At 42.5% G+C, this 18,980-nt stretch overlaps 1 protein-coding gene across 5 annotated transcripts in view; it reads left to right on the top strand.

The window, feature by feature from the left end:
* The window catches only part of ELMO1 (engulfment and cell motility 1), a 311,558-nt gene that overhangs the window by 217,626 nt on the left and 74,952 nt on the right, over positions 1-18,980 (top strand). The window contains exon 1 of one of the 5 annotated variants that reach the window (XM_080383309.1): positions 9,374-9,578. The exons of the other annotated variants lie outside the window; for them this stretch is intronic. The gene's annotated coding sequence lies outside the window, so the exon portion shown is untranslated. Of the gene's footprint in view, positions 1-9,373; positions 9,579-18,980 lie in introns of those variants that run through there. 5 annotated transcript variants of the gene reach the window in all.

Here is an 18,980-nt window from a genome sequence, read left to right as displayed (position 1 = left end):
GTGGTAGAGAGAGGAACCTAGCCCACACCTCACTTGCTGTGCTTTGATGACAGGACAACTCTATCTTGGTTTCTTTTCTCATGTCCTGATACACAATTCTGTTAGCAAGGAGGCATATTTTTTTTCTCCCATGGTGGAACCACCTTCCATCTTTAAGTAAAATATTTTCCCTTTGTTTACATCCTTTAAAGGTTGAAGTAATGAAATGTTTAGATACAGCATTTGCTGCACTTTTGATGTAAATGGCTGAAATGAAAATGTGTTGCAATTTGGGACAGTAATGAGAAGGATGAGGGGAAAAAATGAAGAGATGGTGTTCACGCTGTCTTTCTGTGCACAATCTCTCATACATAGCGTTAGTAAGCAGTAAAAATTAGAGACCAATGACAAGAGAACCAGAGCTGTCAGAAATTAAAATTTCCTCCCCTCCTTGCCCCTGAAAATGATCAGGAAGACTATAGTCATAAATGACAAATTTAATAATCAACTGGTATACATCAGTACGTGCATGTTGAGCACCGCATGCGCAATGTTCACTGTGATTACCAAGGAAAATAGGGACAAGCTGTGCTCACAGCAAGCCCAGCACTGCAGCTGGCTTTGGGTGGGTGGGCTTCAGCAGTTGCCACAGATGTTGCAGATGCTCTGTGTTGGGCAGGAGATCCGCGTGTGAGACTGGGACCTTGAATGTCAAAACCTGTACATTCATGTTGCCTGGCTTCAGTACAAGCACTGGTGCTATTATTGCCAAGGAGAGACTATGGCTCAGCCTTTCCAGAAGAAAGTTCCCTGCTGTCCAGATGTGAAAATTTCATTTCATGCTAACAGAGATACTGAGCACCACTGGACAGGACAACAGCTCAGGTGTGGAATGCAGCCAGACCTCACTGTGGGCTGTGGCTCCAGTATAAAGGCTGTCTACAGTGACTGTATCAAAAAAGAGTGATACTGGAAGCTTTGCATGCTACAAAGCAAAGCTATTCTGATCAAACTGATATGTTTAAAATAAAAGGGCTGCAGAGGAACCAGGATAACCAGCATATAACTGCTTTCTATTTTTCCAAATAGTACAAAATGTTATTTAAAAAAAAAAAAAAGACTTAAAAATATATTCAGGAATCAAAGGAAGAAAAGCAGGCGGAAAAAATGTGCAAGCACCATTAAGCTGCAGAAATTTTCCTTGGACATGTTGCAGTACCTTTTCAAAGCAGCATATGGGGTTTATTCTGGTGACTCTAATTTTAACATGAATGGGAGTCACGTGGAATACTCCTGGCATGCTGCTTTGAAAATACATCCCTGCATGATTAAGGAAGACTGAAATCTTTTTAAACCTCTGTCTTTTTTTTTTTTTTTTTTAAAAAAAAACAATGCTGAAGTGTTTTTAAAGGAAAATAATAATGGAATGATAATTGTCTAACCCTGAATAAAGTAGTAATGTAACAGGTAGAAATACTACTGGCTTAGCACTATACATATGTTTGTGCTTCAGAGACTGGGGAATGAAAGAAGGAAACTTGAGGGTTTGTACTCACTGTTGCAGCTGCCCCTGCGTTGCTTGATCTTTATAAATTGGTCTCTTCACTTGGAAGATGAAGTAATCATTCCACCTACCACGTGAGTACAAGGTGGGATTTGCCTCTGAGATGGCAGGCATGGCTATGCTGCAATACTGACAGCATCTTTAGCTTATGGATGATTGAGACTGAGGAAATATGTACTCTGAAGATCGATTAGAGAGAGACTCATTAGTGGGAAGGAAGTTCTGAGCAGATGCAACAGCCCTGACAAAATGAGCCAGAACACTGATAGAGCTGGGCCTGGTGTGTGGGCTGAATGTGAAGTAGGGTTGCTGGAGGAAGGTTCAGAGAGTCCTTTCTGACAGCCGGTCCTTCCTACCCATCTTCAGAGAAAGCAGTCTTAACAGTTTCTTGAAATGTTTTGAAAAGGATGAGACAGAAAATGTCCATAAACCATATTGATGAATATAGACATGAGCATAGCGAGGAGTATGGACAATCATCTGGTGTCCTTCTAAAGATGCAGAGAAAGAGGGGAAAGTTACTTTTCCTTTTCTAATACTTTTTTTACTTTTTTTTTTTTTCTGACTGAGAATGTAAGGTTTATTTTTATAACTTTTATTTTGCATGGGCTGCTGCTTTAGGATCTCCTCTGATTGTTTGCAATTTTTTATTGCCTGTCTTACTAATATTTATCTATCTTGACAGCAGGCGCACACATACACAAGTTGTCTGCCCTTTCTCCTTCCCACAAAATCTTCACCAGTGAGATGTTACATCTGGATGCTGAGCTCACCCGTCCTCCCTATTTGTTGACATTCAGAGTGGGGTGTTAATATGCTTTGCTGGGGTTTCTCCAGTCCTTCCAACATGGTTGCTACTTTCCAGACTTAAACAGGACATGCAACAGGCAGTATAAAAGAAAGAGTATTTATGTCAGCCTTATTTAAGCAAGAGACTTCATTTAAGCAAGGCTATTTATATAGCAAGGTTATTTATACTGCATTTGGCTGTGAATGGGCGCGTGTGGGCATGCTTCTGTTGTGCATGCGACACGTGTTTGGGGTATGTATATTTGGCTGCACATTTCCATGTACGTGGACTGAAAAAGTGGCTGTTAATGTCTTTGAGAAGGGGATGTTTGCAAAGTCCAGCTTAAAGTAGGGAGGCTCTGAAGCCCATGGGAACAGATGCATACTGCCAGAGGCTGACACAGAATAAGAGTGTCAGTAGCTTATTCTGTGTGCTCCAAATTGCCTTATGAGGGTCTGGAGGGTATTGCCCTTTCTAGCTAAAGCTAAGTATCCACTTGATAAATTGCTCCTGTTAGAGCGTACTTGCAAAAAAACATAACTACGTGGTAAACAGCCCTAACTGTTCATTCAGCTCGTGTAAGCATTGATTTGACTTTCATGCCTGCGTGAGGTGGAAGCAGACAGAGCTTGTTCTTCTCAAGAAAGTTTGTTGTGCACTTGCTGGACCTGGAAACTAGATTCATGTTTTCTGTTCTTCTCATTAACTTGTAGTCTTGGCAATCCCCACCTGCACCTCCAGAGCCTTCTGACACTTGCCCTTCCCTGAGCCCCTGTGGTGTGAAAGTAGTGTGAAATGAAGGTGATAAATGGTGGACAGGCCCTCATCAACAGCTATTGAAATAATGGCCTGGAGGTCCTTCAACAGCAGCTAGGAAGGTGAACCAAGGCAAAGATAAGTCTGTAACTGAGCTGTTCTCAGTACGCTCTTTCTAAACATCATCAACCAGCATTGTCGTTCTGGTCTGAAAGGTGCATAATCACACTAACAGAGTTCCTCAAAAGGCTGCTGGATGTCTGGTTGTTACTCTTAAATAACATAGAGCCAAAGCTTTTGAAATTAAAACACACGCATAGAAAACTCTCCTGAATAAATACCCCATTTCTTTTTCCAGATGCCTAGGCAAGTATATACAGGGTTTTTAGAAATCCAGAGAAGTCTGCTAACATCATCCATTGTGCTAGACTTAAGGACCTTTTGGATAAAACCCAAAGCCCCTGCTTCAGGTCTCACACTACCAACCTCATCCCCATTAGCAAGAGAGAGCATGAGTTTTGTGTGAACAGATTTAATCTTTCCGTGTAGCAGATGTGCTGACACATGGGCTTCTACAGTCATTGGGGTAAATAATCTCCTGTTTAAGTAGTTTCTAAGTACCTATTTATGTAATTAACATCTAAAAAACCCCATGCATCATTATTTAAATGGTGAGCCATGACAGCATCAGTGTGATTTCAGATACCTGAGACATTAATTTTTCCTTTATTTTGTCCCTCTTATGGTTCCTCAATTTTGTTAAAAGCAGAAAAGTAAGATAAGTAATTCTGTTGCCATTTCATGTGATGAAGTGGGCATTTCATCTGCATCTTGCAGAACACTGCAATGCACTAATGAATAAGATGGAGGGGAGCATGCATGCAAGACAGGCAAGACCAAGGACATATGTGGCATAATCAGTTTCAACAGTGTTAGTAGTACAATGTACATTCCTCAGTTCCCCTCCTATGGAGACCAAGCATGAAAGGCAAGTCTCAGACTGTTTGGATTGCAGATAAATCCAGCTTGTGTCGCTTGTTTGGCAGTCTGCACAAAGCACGAGCTGGAGAAGTAGCTGAAGGTAGAATATTGCAGGTAAAATGCTGCAACGATGGTAAATTGTTCTGTCCTGGCCATGGTGTGCTCCAAACCAAGTGAGTGAATGAGAGAACCAAGATTAAGATGACATGACTGAAAGTTCTCTCAGCATGTTGCAAATGGTTTTTGATAGAAATTTATATGTGTTTGAACAAAATAGGCAGAGGAGGGAGCAGGGAAATCCTAACCCCAGCTGCGGGCGCTGAATATGTGATAGATTTGGCAGGCAGTGCTCATATAGGCTGAATGTACTGGAATTTGTACAGCTCACAAGGTGATTTCTGTGGCCCTTGCAGGTCTGTACTTAAGAGTGCAATGTAAGGAATCTTGAAGTTGATGATGTGTACTGTGAAACCATTTTCTGTCTACTGTCTGAATTTATTATAATTGATTTGAAATTCTTCAGTGCCCTCTTATGCTATATGACTGCTATGTATGTTTGAAACGGCAAGACTTAAAGGTTGCAGACAGCTGCAGGGGCTTGTGTATTTTAGGGGTTTTTTTTCTTTAATATGATAACTATACAAAGACAAACTAACTATGATTGTATATGACACTGCCTCCAAACCTAAACATCACTTGAGGTTGTTTGTCATATAGGGTTCTGCTGTTCCTAGTGTCAAAGTTAGAAATAATTTTCCTTTTTTTCTCTCTCTCTCTGTATCAAAATCTGTCTGACTTCAAATCTATTCACTGTGACAGAATAGTCTTCCTCTAAGCAACCTAATTTCTCTTTCTTCCTCTTTTTTTACACCAGGTTTCTTATGTGTGGTTGTGGTGGCTTTCTTATTTTTGTTTGGTTTTTCGTTTTTTTAAGATGTGGATATTTTGGTTCTGCATTAAACATGAGGCATTTTAGATCTTCCTGGAGTTAACATTGGAGGTGGAAATGGAGCCTACAGCCGTGCTGTCTAGACTAGGAAGTCTCCTTTCACCACCCAGACTACGTGTAATCATTTAGCAATAGGAAAACTGAGAAATATTCATATCAGTTCCTGTAGCCAATTTCAGGACTGTTTGTAGGCTGTCTTTGGCTTAGCTGAAGAACTTCAGTTGTCAGAGAAGATGAAGAAGTATTGCAAATTCAACACCCGTACACAGTCATCATACAGACTGCAGTTGTCTATGTCCAAGACCGTTGTATGAATCTCTGTAAGGCTCCAATTTTATTTGTATAAGATGAGTGAAGATTTTCTTTAATGCACCTCTGGATCTAGAAGGCTTTTAACGTATGTATGCATCCTCAGAAGGGGAGCAACTTTCCCGGTGGTTCAGGAAGAGACTTGAATGCTCCCTGTGCTCTTTTCTTTTCCCGTACTTTTCTAAGTACAGGAGAAGGTAGTGAATATTGAACATGCACATTGGTGCTTGGATGGTGGAAACTGAATCCGTCCATGCTTTGCAGAGTGAGAGGTTCTGTGATTTCGTAATTCATATAGACCTTCCTGGGTGCCATGGTGGCAGATCACCTCTGAAGGTCACGTCTAATCTGATCTGCAAAGCTGTGTTCCTGACAGTGTTTTCAGCAGCTTATGAATCACCTGGTATACCTAGTCAGATAAGCTTTGTGGTTAGTAGTAAGGCTGTCTTAATTGGCAGAAAGGATAGATATCTCTTTATGCTGTGGTCTAGCATTTTCATTTTAATTTGTGTTTATCTGTGGCTATCCAAACACTTTATCTGTGGCTATCCAAACACTCGTCTCGCAAAACCCCTGAAACCTGCTTGTTTGAAATAAAGTGTAGGGGGGCCCTGATAAAAGAGGCATAAGGTTTTCTGATGTTAGTGGTTGGGGAAAACCAAACTAAATGTGAAATGTGGCCTTGATTGCCTGCAGCCTAGGTCCTAATTGCTGCTTCAAGAATACAGATGTGAAAGGGAAATCTGTAGGTATTCCTGGAATAAATGAATAGGACTAGCTGTTCCCAGTGCAAATCAGCTGCTTCTACAAATGGACTTTTGAAAGGGCTGGAAAGTTTACTGAGAGTTGGCAGGTAATTTATGGTACTGGAAGAGGAATCACTGGGAGCCAACCAGCACGTCTGTGACTGGGGAAGTGTTAGTAGGTTAACCATCTTCTCCATGTAGGTATCTAGGCTAAAAAAAGTAAAACCCACATTCTAGAAGGATGAGTAAGCATTTTATCACCATTGATTGTTCCTCAGCTCCCACACACAAACAGGCCTTAGCCCCTGACAGCATAGCCGAGAGCTGCTGTCAGATTGGCAAGGAGGAGCTTCAGTGCAAAGCCTTCCTAGGAATCTTTTATCCTTTTGGTTGAGCAACATCTTTTATCCCACTATCTTAGAAGATTTTTCACAAATCTCATTTATTATGTTGCTTTAAAATTGCCTGGATTTTTCTAGTCTTGAATTTTTTATCTCCTTTAAAAGCTTTTTTTGGGTATTTGTGCCCTGTCCTGCTTTAGAGTGCAGCAAAATTCTTTGTCTGTTCTCACACCATAATCTTGGGAGGAAAAGACATGCAGTTTACAAGGGACATTACTAAGAAAAGAAGGTGACAAAGGGTGAGGTTTCTTAAAGTTAAATCTAACAGCTTGCTGCCCTCAGAAGCAAACATCTCTGTCACTTCTGTCGCTTTCCTGTGGCAGGAAAAGATCTTAAAAATGGGTTCTTGAATAGTTGCCCTAATCTGGGACGCAGTCTTCTCCCTGTCAGTGGGTGAAACACAGATGAAGAGTTTTGGAAACTGGGCTAAGAGAAGGTTTCTCCATATACTTCAAAACAGCACTGATAATCATTATGTTTGCTTGCAGCAGTGCTTTGTTTAACAGAATACAGCCTAATGGAGAGTTTTGAACTCTGTATATCATACAACAGAAAGGAACAATGTATTCAATTAGGAAGCTCTCCAATTTAATATTGGCTTAAAAAAAAAAATATCAGTGTAGAGATCCACTAGGAATATGACAGTTGTTTTGCATTGTCCAATGGCATTTTATATATTAATTTACGGTTTGCATCACTGTTTTAAGCTATACATATTGACAACACTTCCAGTCCATAACAGATGATAATAACAGCTAGCAAAATGAATGTTGGAACTGCTGAACTCCTTCATCACTCACACACAAATGACGGGGTATGCTCCACACCCTCAGACCACCCTCTCCCCTACGTGATGTAGGTGGAAGGAGAGGCGGGAGAGAGATGGAACTGGATAGATTTCTTTTTTTTTTCCCAGCAAGCCCTGTCAGCAAATCTAAGCTTTTTAATTAGCTCCCCCTTCCCCTAAAATGCACATTGAACATCTTTCCGCAGTTTAATGTTTCAGAACTGAAATAGTGACCACAAAAGCCTGCAAGCACAGGGTAATGATTGTAGCGGCGGTGCTGCAGGAAGTAGGAGGAGGTGGTGCTGCTCTAAAGGAAAATGAACAGCCAGAAGTACAGCATTGCGAGAAGTGAATCCTTACAGCATCCTGAGCCATTAAAAAATACAGTTCTCTTATAAGGTCATTTCTCTGTCAAAAATGATAATTCAGTGACAGATGTCCTGAAAAGCCAGATCTCCTGGTGTAACGCTCTGTTCTTGGCCTTGTCCTTGAGTACCAATGGGCTTCAAAGGCGTTCCTGGACTCTGGATTAGGCTTAGGTAGAACATATTTAACAAGGATACATGGAGATCTGGGAGATCTGCAAGGCCCTGTCCCAATGCATTTTAAACCACCACTATTTATAATTGCTAACGCAGTGGATTTCTGTTATTAGAGCAATACAGGAATTTGGCTGGGTTTGGTTTTTTTTTTTCAGAATGGCCTTCATTTTTTATTGTTCTTTTACTTAAATAAATGAAAGTAAGTGTCGATGAAAAAGGAACGCATCCTCCTTTTCTTCATCTGAAATTCTTCTCCTACCACCATTATAATAGTATGTCAGCGTCTCATAGTCTGGCCAGACTCATAATCTTTATAATATAAATGGATGCGTTTAGGTATTCTCCCCATTTTGCAGTTTCAGTAACAGAAGCATGTAGAGAATGAAAGATTGTTTTCAGGTGTCCCGGAGAAAGTCTGAGGGGCAGCCCAAAATTACCCCCAACTGCCCAGTCCCTTTGCTGACTTCCTTGTTAGCCTATGAATCTTTTCTGTCTCTCAGACATTGCTTCCTTTCCTCTTCGGACCTCGTCATCTCTCCTTTCTCGTATTGTCAAGAGGGTAGAACAGAGATTTATATGCATGGGTAACGACCCTTTTGTGCGTGGAAGTTTTCCTGATGGCATGTTTCATCAGGCCCCAGGCAGAACAGGGAACATCCAGCATAAATTAGTTGCCTGAAGACTCAGGTCACCATCTGTGGGTGCCAGATACAATTTTGGAAGCCCCATTAGCAAAACATCAGATTGCTTGGGAAGTTTCATAATGGTCAGGTCAGATTTTGACCCTGTTTTGGACAGATGCGGTTTATGGAACTGGAAAGCAAAATGTAGTGTTTTGACAGCCCGTGCAGCAGTCTTGTCTTGTGCTGGTCTGTTACTCAAGCTCGATACATGAGTAAGGTGTGTTATTTGGGTACACAGGGAGTGTACCTCCTTAGTGTATGCACGCATGCGAGTGAATACTGCTGGTGTAGATGTGTGCATATACATGCACGTATGTTTGCACAGGGAGAAAGTCAACATGTGCACAGCTTTGCCTGCATGTACTTTCCCAGCGTGTACGAAAAGGGAAAGCAAACTCGCAATCAAATAAGCAGCGACACCAGAGGGGAAAAAAAAAAAAAAAAAAAAAAAAGATGAGATTGCAGTTGATTACGAGCCTGGCAGCAGATGCGCTACACAAATCCAGCCCGCTGCATCCAGGCTGTTTCCATGGCGATGGAGCGAGTAATTGTGGAGCTCCGGCACGCTCCCCCGCGGCCCCCGGGTCCCCACCGGCGGTGCCTCCGGGCCAGCACCGGGCCCCGGGGGGAACCAGCCGGCAGCGACCGGAGGGAAACCCGGGGCCGGGGCGCTCCCGTTTACGCCCGGCGGCAGGAGGTTGGCGCGCGGCGCCCCCCCCCACCCCCGCGGGGAGGATGGTCTCCCAGGGCGCGCGCCGCGCGGGCAGGAGCCTCCCGGCGCGGGGGGCGGGCTGCGATTGGCTGCTGCCGCCCGGGCCGGCCAATGGGAGCCCGCCTGGGGCCGCGGCCGCGGCATAAGCCCCGCCGCGCGCCGGGCGCGGAGAGCGGCGAAGGTGTGCGAGGGCGGGGGGAGCGGCGGGCGGCCGCGCACATGGCCGCGCTGCGGGCCGCGCTCCGCAGAGAGCTCCGGCAGAGAGCGGCTGCCGCTCCCGCGCCTGCCGCCTGCCGCGGGAAGCAGCGTTAAGTCTTTCGCCCGCTGTCGCGCGGGGAGGCGAATTTGTCGTCGGGAACGATGGAGCTACGGGATCTCTGTAAGTAAATCCGCGCTACTTTACCCTGCTAGTTCAGCCTGGGGATTTTCATTCGAGGAATATCAAAAGCAAATAGTAGCAACTGCAAATAGCACGGAGGGTTGCTTGGGCTTCTTTCACACCGTGTTCTTCCTAATGGGTTCAGGCATTGGGCAAACTAGTTAGCTGTTTGCGTTGCCTTCGGTGGTTGTTTAGCCTAATTAAGATGAGTCTGTGGAAGGATGCTGTATTCGCCGATGCATTTCAGAACGCTTTTGTGTTTGAAAAGAAAAGCAAACCACACAGAGCAGAAAATCACAGGCACCAAAGTCCGAGGTGCCTATATGTAGTCACTAGCATTTGTCGTGTTGGTGTTACAACAACAGCCACGTTATTATAATGGTTTGTCAAATACTAGTTCAGATGCTGAGCCAAGAAAACACGAGTTGCTCATCATTCGTCGCTGTGTTCGGCACAGAAATCGTTGCTTTTCCTACCCTTTATGGTTTATGGTTGATTTTGGGGTTTTTAAAGTTCGTTTCTTCTTTGGAGGAGGCTTTTAAAAAACACATGTAATTCAAAAGCTTTCCTGTTTGTTGGTGAAACAGGTGAGTACATTAAAAGTGTGGAGAGTTTCCTTTTTCACCATTGCGGGGCATGAGTTAGGAGTTGATTCCTTTGCCGGTTGGGACTCTGCTTTTGATTCTGTAAAGCAGAAATGATATATTTAGAAGGGGGAGGGGTTGTGTGTGCAAATCTGTCCCTCAGTAGCCCTCTGGGGTTGTTACTTGAGTTACACCAGCCACGAATTTTGCTCAGCGTTGTTCATGTTTGATCAGGTTTTTGCCGTTAGACTGGGAGCTTTGCTGCACAGAGCTCGTGAATGACTCTCTGCTTAACCCTCTCAGAGGCTGTAGTCATCGTATCTGGTTTGTGAAAATGCATAGGAGGAAGGACAGAAACAAGAACGAAAAGATTTGGGAAAAAATCCTGTATTTTTATTCCGTACCTGAAATGGTCATGTGTATCAGGATTTTTATAGTAGCCAGACTGGGTGCAAACATCATATGAAGCTGACTGCTTTTTAGGGATCCGTTTTTGTGTCTTGTGTTCATTTTAGAACTAAATGCACAACTTCCTTTCCCAGTGTTGGGAGCTGCTGGGAAGTCATATTGCTGCCTGGAAATCTCAGGCTGAGGGTGTGATTTTTATCTTTTTTTTTTAAGATATGGCTTAACTGGTCAGCTTTGCTTTTGAGGTACTGCTTTGCAAGTTGTGGCTGGAAGGTATGTTCGTGGAGCTTATCCTTTCAGTTAAAGGAGTCAGTGTCACCTCAGAGTTGATGTCAAAAAGAATTGTCGGTGTTTTCAAGAACTGTTTGGTCAAAATAAATTAGAAAAATACAGAACGTAGAATTCGGTGCATCAGTACAGCAAGAGTGTCTGTTGGTGAAGGCTGTATTAAGCTCCTCTGTGTACTTTTGAGCGTTTAACATGATGTATCACAAATGCAGGTGGACCCCTTGTTAAGTCTGAATTATTGCTTTTTCTGAAGATATAGTTGTAAGTCACTTTTCCCTATGTTTCCCAGGGATATTTGAGTTGCCTTTTATTGAAGTGATGGCCCCAGGCATCCTATAGCACTGGTCTTAATGTAATTTTCCTAATCTGTGCAAAAAAGAGATAACTGTTAGCTCTTATTGCAATACTTATTTTTGTTTAGCAGTGATACCAGTGCCAAGAATGCAATTTTTGAAATGAAGCAGATATTTAGCTGCTATGTCACCTTCCCCAGGGGCTTGTATCATTCATTTGTATTTACTTACCACTGATGTAGCTGAAAATCCCATTGTGTATGGCAGTCTCGGCAAAGAGATATGCCCACTCCCCATGTTGGAGGTGGATGTTTTGATCTAGGCTGAGATACTCCGTAAGAAGCTGAGGGAGAGCATGGACTTTTGCACACCTGAGCATGGTTTGTGGCTGGCTCCAGGCTAGTCATTTTGAACACCTTTGCAATGCATCAAAATGAAGCTCCATTGCACCATTTGGGGTTTTTAATTCTATACCTATTACCTTCTGCTTTATTTTCTGACTGATAATGTGAAAGCCTAGGAGAACATTGTCTTTTAAGGTCAGTGCAACTTTTAAGATGATATTTTAGTTCTTGTTAGCGCTGCAGGGATTTAGTTCAAACAACATAAACCTCTCAAGTTTAGTCGCTAGCATTAGGCAAATACTGTGTGACTGATAGAGTTCCTGTATCTCCCATAACCTTGTTTGAAGGGATTTGTTTGCTTGTCTATCCCCGTGCATTAGCAGATAAGAGGAGGGGGACAAGGAGGGAGAGAGATGGCCTCTAACTGCTAAGCTTGGGATAGTGCATTGGATCAGTCTGTTTGAGGGCTTTGAACCACAGCGGTGCCTGAGGTGGGAAAACTCGTGTTGCCGCCAAAGCCGTGCTTTGCTTTATATTTTTGACCTGATGGTGCAGGAACAGTTGCTTGTCATTAGTGCTTGGGGATGATCTATGTGGGAGAGGCATTTCAGATTCCTAGGCTATAAGAGTTCCAGCAACAGAGGAGTGAGTAGGCTTCAGTGAGAGCTGTGGCATGCTGGCAGGAGCTGGGAGGATGCAGAAGCTGAAAAATGCTATCTTGGAGTAACTTGAATTGGTTGCATTGGAAAACACTTGGTTCGATGGGCTCGTATGTCTTCTAAAACGCTTGGTGCCAGACCAAATTGGCATACCTCCACTGAGTTACACGAGAAGCCACCAGACATTGATCCGATCTTCAGTCTTATGCTTACGTTCTTCTTGGAAGAGCAAGATTTTTACAAAGGCAGCAGGTTATTTTTCCTCTGTGTTTGCCTCGGCAACAGTAATGTTGAAATCCTGAGTGGACTGAGCATGCTACAGGTTTTGCCTTGTTTCCATGGGTTATCCTTTGTCTGCTTGCAGAGCCTCATTCCCATATGTTAGTCTATACTGGAGGTGTGGAACAGAAATCCAAAATGGAGGCTTTATATGTGTCCAGAGATACTAAATTTGAATATTTTGTTCTTGCCCTGGGTGTCAACCCTCATTCAGTTTCAGTAAAAATATAAGGCTTATTCATGTCCTAGGTAACTGATGCTAGAGCCACCAGTCGTCAGTTTTGCCTCAGTTGTACTTTTTACACAAACTACAAACTGAATACGCTTCTTTAGGTGGCTCGACATGTTTTCATCCAAATGAATTACAGTCATAACTCCAAATGAGACTAACCACTCAAATGAGAATACTTCCTTTTTTGTGTATGTATGGAAAAAAATGCGTTTAAGGGAAAGTTACTCCAGGCTAGGACCTGGCTTTCATAGCACCATTCCAAGTTGCAGAAAGCTCTTGCTCCCTGTTCGGTACATGCACATTCACACCTTCAAATGGCAAGGGCACACAACAGAGCAACACGAAGCACAGAATAAAAATGGAACAGCAGTAAAACAAAGACGAGTGAATTGTGAAAAGCCTATTGATTTGCTTGACACCCATTTTGTTCAACATTGTGCAGTGCTAATCTGAAAATTCCTGTGCGTCACAGAAAGTTTTCAGAACAATAAGAACTGTCAATTCCAGCAGATTTTACAGACCTGTCATTATTCTTCCATTGTCTTGAAGCTCTAAGTGGCGTACAGAGGGATTTTTGGCAGGAGTTCAGGAGTGGTCTCGTAAAGAGGAATCGCGTGTCACTACCTCACATATGTTATCATTTGCAATTAGAGTTTAGCCCAGTGCAGACCCCTAGAAGCTTGTGTGCCCCCATCTGAGTGTGCTACTTTTATGGTGCTCATTTATTTTGTCTCTTCAAAAACCCACAACTACAAACCACCGCCTGTTGCTGTTTTTAATTGCAAAAAGGTAAAAGCAAGAAATTATTGATGTCTTTCTACATTTTGACTTGACATTTTCGAGACAACTAGGATACTGTAATAAATCAGCATCTTGCTCCACCTGCTGCTGCTTCGGAAAGGTGGGAATAGCAACAGTGATGGTCACAAGCAGAATCTTTTACTGAACTCCCTTTCTCTTGAGGTGGTATTGCTGGTATTTCCCTTGGAGCATCTGGATCCTCCCCTCCTCTAGTGGAGCAAAGTTCCTTCTGCTCTACCCTGTGTTCATTCACTTCAGATGTTTTTCCCCCCAGTTAAGAAGAAGTAGCATTCCCCACACACACAAACACCCCCCCCCCCATCGTTGGGAACTACAAAACCTCATAGGGACATGCCGCCGTGAGGAGAAGCACAATGGAAAGAAAGATTTGCATTGTATCAGGGATACTCAATTTTAAGTTCTTTATCAAGAATCATGTAACCGGACAGTGTTTTGTCTTGCATGCGTACTCTTCCCAGCATAATAGCATCATCTGTGTACATACCTCACCCAAATAAAGTTCCAGTACAGTAAGGGTCATGACATTCACTCTGAAAATGAAAATATGAATTGTTATGCACCCTTGATATCGGTAACTTGCAGAACCTATACGTATTGCAATAAATCTGCAGTGTTTTGAAAAGTCTGCGGGGCATAAATCCCTTTTTTTTTGTGGACTTCCTGCAAATTCTGGCAGGTTTCACTACTCAAGATTTTAGTGGTTTCAAGAAATCATGTGAAAGTCAGACATCAGAGGACACATATGACCTTTGTATAAAATAGAACTTTGATTAGCTGTAGTTTGGGTGTTTTAAACTCCTCTGTAATGCACAAAATCAATCTTGTAATGGGGTGACAAGGAGATCTTTGTATTGATGGTAGCACACTGTCAAATTAATACATCAAATAATATACTCTTATCCTGAATTGGTGGACTGCTTTTATCAGCGCTTTTGATGTGGTAAAGAAAGTGCTTGTACCATAACTACAAACCAAACTCTTTTAGTCTTCCCTTCTCTTTGAACTTCAATTTTCTTAAGACTTGGGTTGTCGTGATACAGAGAGCAGCTTTCAGAGCTAGGTATTTCAAGATTCACATCCAGAGGCATATTAGAAGCCACACAAAGGGATTTTCTTGTTTTCAAATATATGTAACCTTCTGGCTTGACCTCTGGATCCACTCCCAGTCTGCATTTCAAGAAAAAGAATCTACCCACATATGGTTATCTCCAGTAAGATCAAAGCTGTCACTGTATGCTGACACCTGTGAGAACGAAATGGATATATAAAAAAAAAAAAAAAGTGGGGGAAATCGTGAAAAGATTTGAATGAGTTCACATTTATAAAAGACATGCACCCACGGACCTTGGAAACGGAAGGGAAGAGGTTCAGGATTAGCTGCAGCTCTTCTGTTCAGAAGCAACGGAACGTTTATTTGTTAGCCTCACCAAGGTAATTAAACAGACTTGAAAACATAAACAAAAATAGATTTTCTCGTTCCCTACAAATATAGCTCTGCAAGCGCTTCACCAGGAAAGTTAATAAGGCTCTAACTTTAGACTGGGTTTTCTGCCTGGTGCCTAACAGAAGCCACTGCAAAACACAGCGGGTTTTATGCTGCCTTTGGAGCCCCTTACCACGTTGTGTGTCTTTCCCAGTTTCTGCCCCTCTCTGGCAAAGGTGCAAGTTGTCATAGATTAATCCCACCTCCAGTGAATGCTTCCTGAAGGGCTGCCATGACTGTCCCAGTAAGTGTCTGTGGAGGGGGAATTGCAGCTCTGTTCATCTGCTTGTGTTTCGTGCTGTGCTGTGTGAAAGCAGCGCAGTGGCATCGCAGAGCCCACCTGCTTTCCAGGTAGGTCGCTCACGGGCCTAAGGCACAGCAGCTGAGTCAGGGGGTGCATTTTGCTAAGTTGTGCCTTTGCCTCAGCCCAGCAAACCACAGCAAAGCCCTTGGCTTTCAGCTGGCTGGGCTGTGCCAGAACGTGATGGAGCTACTGCCCTGAACCCCCTTCAAGGTAAGAATGTCCCAGTTTTCTTCACTGCCACAAGGTTATCCACTTTACATCTGATAATTCAGCATGATGCTGAGAAACGTTGTGGCTGGAAGAACCGTATTTTGCAAGAAAACTAATTCACAGTCCCTGTATTCAACTCAAGAGGTTAAAATGCACCTGTGGCACTAGCCACAGGGAAGGGAAGGACCACAGATCAACCAGTCTTCTCTCCTGGCTCCCTGTGTGCCTTCACAAGGGACCTTTCCCTCTCCCCATACTCACCTTTTGTAGGGTGGAATTAAGCCATTTGGCTGCCAGAAGCTCTGCTCAGCTTTCAGAAGGGGGAGCCTCCCTGATGTGAGACTCTTTATTGTCTGTTCAGGCTCTCAGGGTCATGCTTTGAAACAGCTACAGCTGCAAAGAGGTACATGATGTCCACGAAACCTCACACCTCTACACCACTAGCTGCTTTGGTGCATAGAGCAAATCAGTAAAGGCTTGAGTTAGAAATACCTCTGATGCTTTGTAACTGCAGTGAGAAGTTGGGTTATATTTATATGTTAATAGTTGGTCTTGAATTTTTCTACCTTTAAATGCTATTAAAATCTAGTTAAATATTTAATAGAAAAGTAGAAAGTCACAGTTGTTTCACAAATAAATTCCTTTGTTCTCGCTTCTCAACCTACCCTTTAAAATCCCCTGTTCAAATTGTCAAGGCTGTCTCAAACATCAACACAATGTTTTGGGATTATACTTAGAATGTCTTAAGTCCCATTTTCAATTTGCAAGTGGAATTATACTCATTTCTAATGGTACAGAAAAGGTACAAGTGGATCTCAAAATTTTAAGTTCTGCTTGTTCATGCATGAAATTGTGTATCAGCCTGCCTCTGTATGCAGGATTCCCATCCTTTGAAAGTCATGAGCTTCTGCTCCAGACTGAACTTTGCACCAATCCCCACAAGAGTTTTCACTGCTGAAGGTCCTTGCTCAGCAAATTTCAAAGCTTTGAATTTTTATTATCTATTTCAGGTGAAAACTAGAAACTTCTAACCCAAACTTTCTTTGGTAGAGTAAACCTCAGGTGTTTCAGGCATACAGATTTGAGCATTAGAGTTTATCATTGATTTGGTAAAACAAACAATTGCTGGATGTGTGTCAGGTTTTTTGGATTATAAAGCACTTTGCTGTCAGATTTCAACCAAGAAGGAAAGAGTCACCTTTCTAATTCTTCTGTTCTTGGGTATTGGTAGTTGTATTGAATGAGACCTGGGTTTTTTTCAGTCAGAGATGCATGACGGATTCATAATGTGAAAAGTATAGGAAAGCCCCACAGCTATTTATATGATTTTAAACTTAAAAAACAGAGCTCAGTTGCTGCTTGTTGCAGAAGTTTGCATGAGCTATGATTTAAAGGCTTTATTGCACCAAAATCCGAGAGGTTGTTGCAGTTTGCAATAGTGGGCTGAGAAAAGATAATCACAGTGTGTAGTTCTTGTGATTGTAAAGAAATGTGCACATTTCATCATGATTTCCCGCACAGGCAGACACCTGGGCCTGAATCCAGATCCTTTGGGATCATGCCCTTGATCTGGTGTCCTCATCATCGCCTCTGCATCATTGGTGCTGGCAAACCTTCTAGCCTAATAAGGGTATTGCGCATTTCTGATGCCACAGCCCGTTTGGAGCATCTGTCTGTGGCCAATGCCACAGAGCACCTATGAAAGGTGAATGCAGTAGGTCGTGTTGGAGCTTTGGTGCAGAGCACAGCAGTCCCGCCTTGCAACTTCAGTCGCCTCAGTGGTATTTGATGTTGATACGGACATTGTGCTCAGGGTGCAAATGTAGGAGCTGTTTAAAAGGAACCCCAGTGCAGAAGGCAAAACCTCGGCTAAACAAGTGCTAAAACTCCCATCAGTTCCAGGCTGGTCCCCAGGATCAAGGGGTTGTCCCCCTTCCGGAGTGAAGCAGTCAAATTGTACCATGAAGTCAGTCAAAATGCACCTCCTCCTAAAGAAAATGAAAGATGTCAAATTGCTCTGTGTGAGTCAGTTTCAAAACAAGCAACAATTTTGATTACTGATAAATAAAAAGAATGTTTGTTCCACCAGGGATAACAGCTTGTTACTGCCTTTGCTCTCAGGATGCAGGGAGAATGGAAGAGAAAGAAAGTATTTGTAGCCAAGTTGGCTGCTACAGTCCAGCAGCACAGTCAATCAAATTGTTTCATCGTTCCAAGTCATTCTGTAATAGCCCTGATTTATCTTGCTGCCATACAATTGTCCCCTGTTGATAATTCCAGTTTTGTCAAGAGATGGCAGAGATTTTGCTGAAAACCTGCAAGCTCCTCTGACCGGCAGCGAACAGTAGGAGAGCAGAGTAAGACTTCCTCCTTTTCATTGATGCCTATAAATAGTCCATGCTAACCCTAACAGCCTTAAAGACGTAAGGAATCTTTTTTAAAAAATTAACCCACTATTTTTAAACCCACATTGACTCAGCAGAAGTAGACATGTGCGTTTTAGATCATGATAGGTTGATAATCAAGCCCTGCTGTGAATGCTTAGCTCTTTAATTCTGGCTGGAACATTTTACATGTATTTGAACTCTGCAGCAGACTGGCACAAGTCTTGAAATAATAGCCGGAAAGGAGGCTGCTACATTATTTTATATATTAATAACAAAAAGTCTTAGTTACAGTTTTTAGTTTAGTTTCCTGTTCCTTCAGCGTTCCTCTGTGTATGTGAGAAAGGGAGGAGATAATTAACCAAAGTGCATTTAATTTATGTCTAAGAACAGGTTGCTTGATAACAAATTCTGCAGTTCTCTGTTGTGCTAAGTAGAACTAATCACAGGAGCTATTGTATGGATTTCCGTGGTATTACCCCGGTATGACAGTGTACTGCCCAAACGACTGGGGCTACTTTGAAAAGTTTATGAGATTTCTTAGGAAAGCTGAGTCCCTTGGTCGTGGGGACAGGAGAGGTTTTTAGTACGGCACTCATATGCATGGACCCAATTAGAAATTATTGGAAAAATCAAAGTTTATATAATAAGAGGAAATAACCAGGATGCTTGGCATTGCTGATGCAAGAAGAAGATTGGTTTGCTCTGTGTGTATATATAATTAATTATAAATAATCTAGGAATGCTCCACCTTTTGGTTTGCCCTGTAGTCCTAGAAGACTTCTTCCTAAGACAATTCACAGGCTTATCACTGAAAATGGAAATTTCTGCAGAACATGCAGATCTCTGTACTGCCAGGTTATTTTTATTTTTCCTGTGATTCTAGGCAGACTTAAAAGAAATCTTCCAAAAAAGTAGCTAGATTAATATATATACCATACTGACAAATGTGTAAGTGAAACAGGGCTGTACAACAGCCTGAAGATGTTACCTACCATTCAAGTTATTTTCCTGCTGGTATCAGTCTGGAGGAGGAGTTGATTCTGAAAATATTTTATCCACAAAAAGGTATCAATTTGAAAAGGAAGAAAAAGGGCAGATTTGTTTTGTGC

Source organism: Falco punctatus, assembly GCF_963210335.1.
Source record: "Falco punctatus genome assembly, chromosome: 4".
Lineage (NCBI taxonomy): Eukaryota > Metazoa > Chordata > Aves > Falconiformes > Falconidae > Falco > Falco punctatus.
The sequence above is the reverse complement of the archived record's forward strand: the minus strand, read 5'-3'. Positions and strand labels throughout refer to the sequence as shown.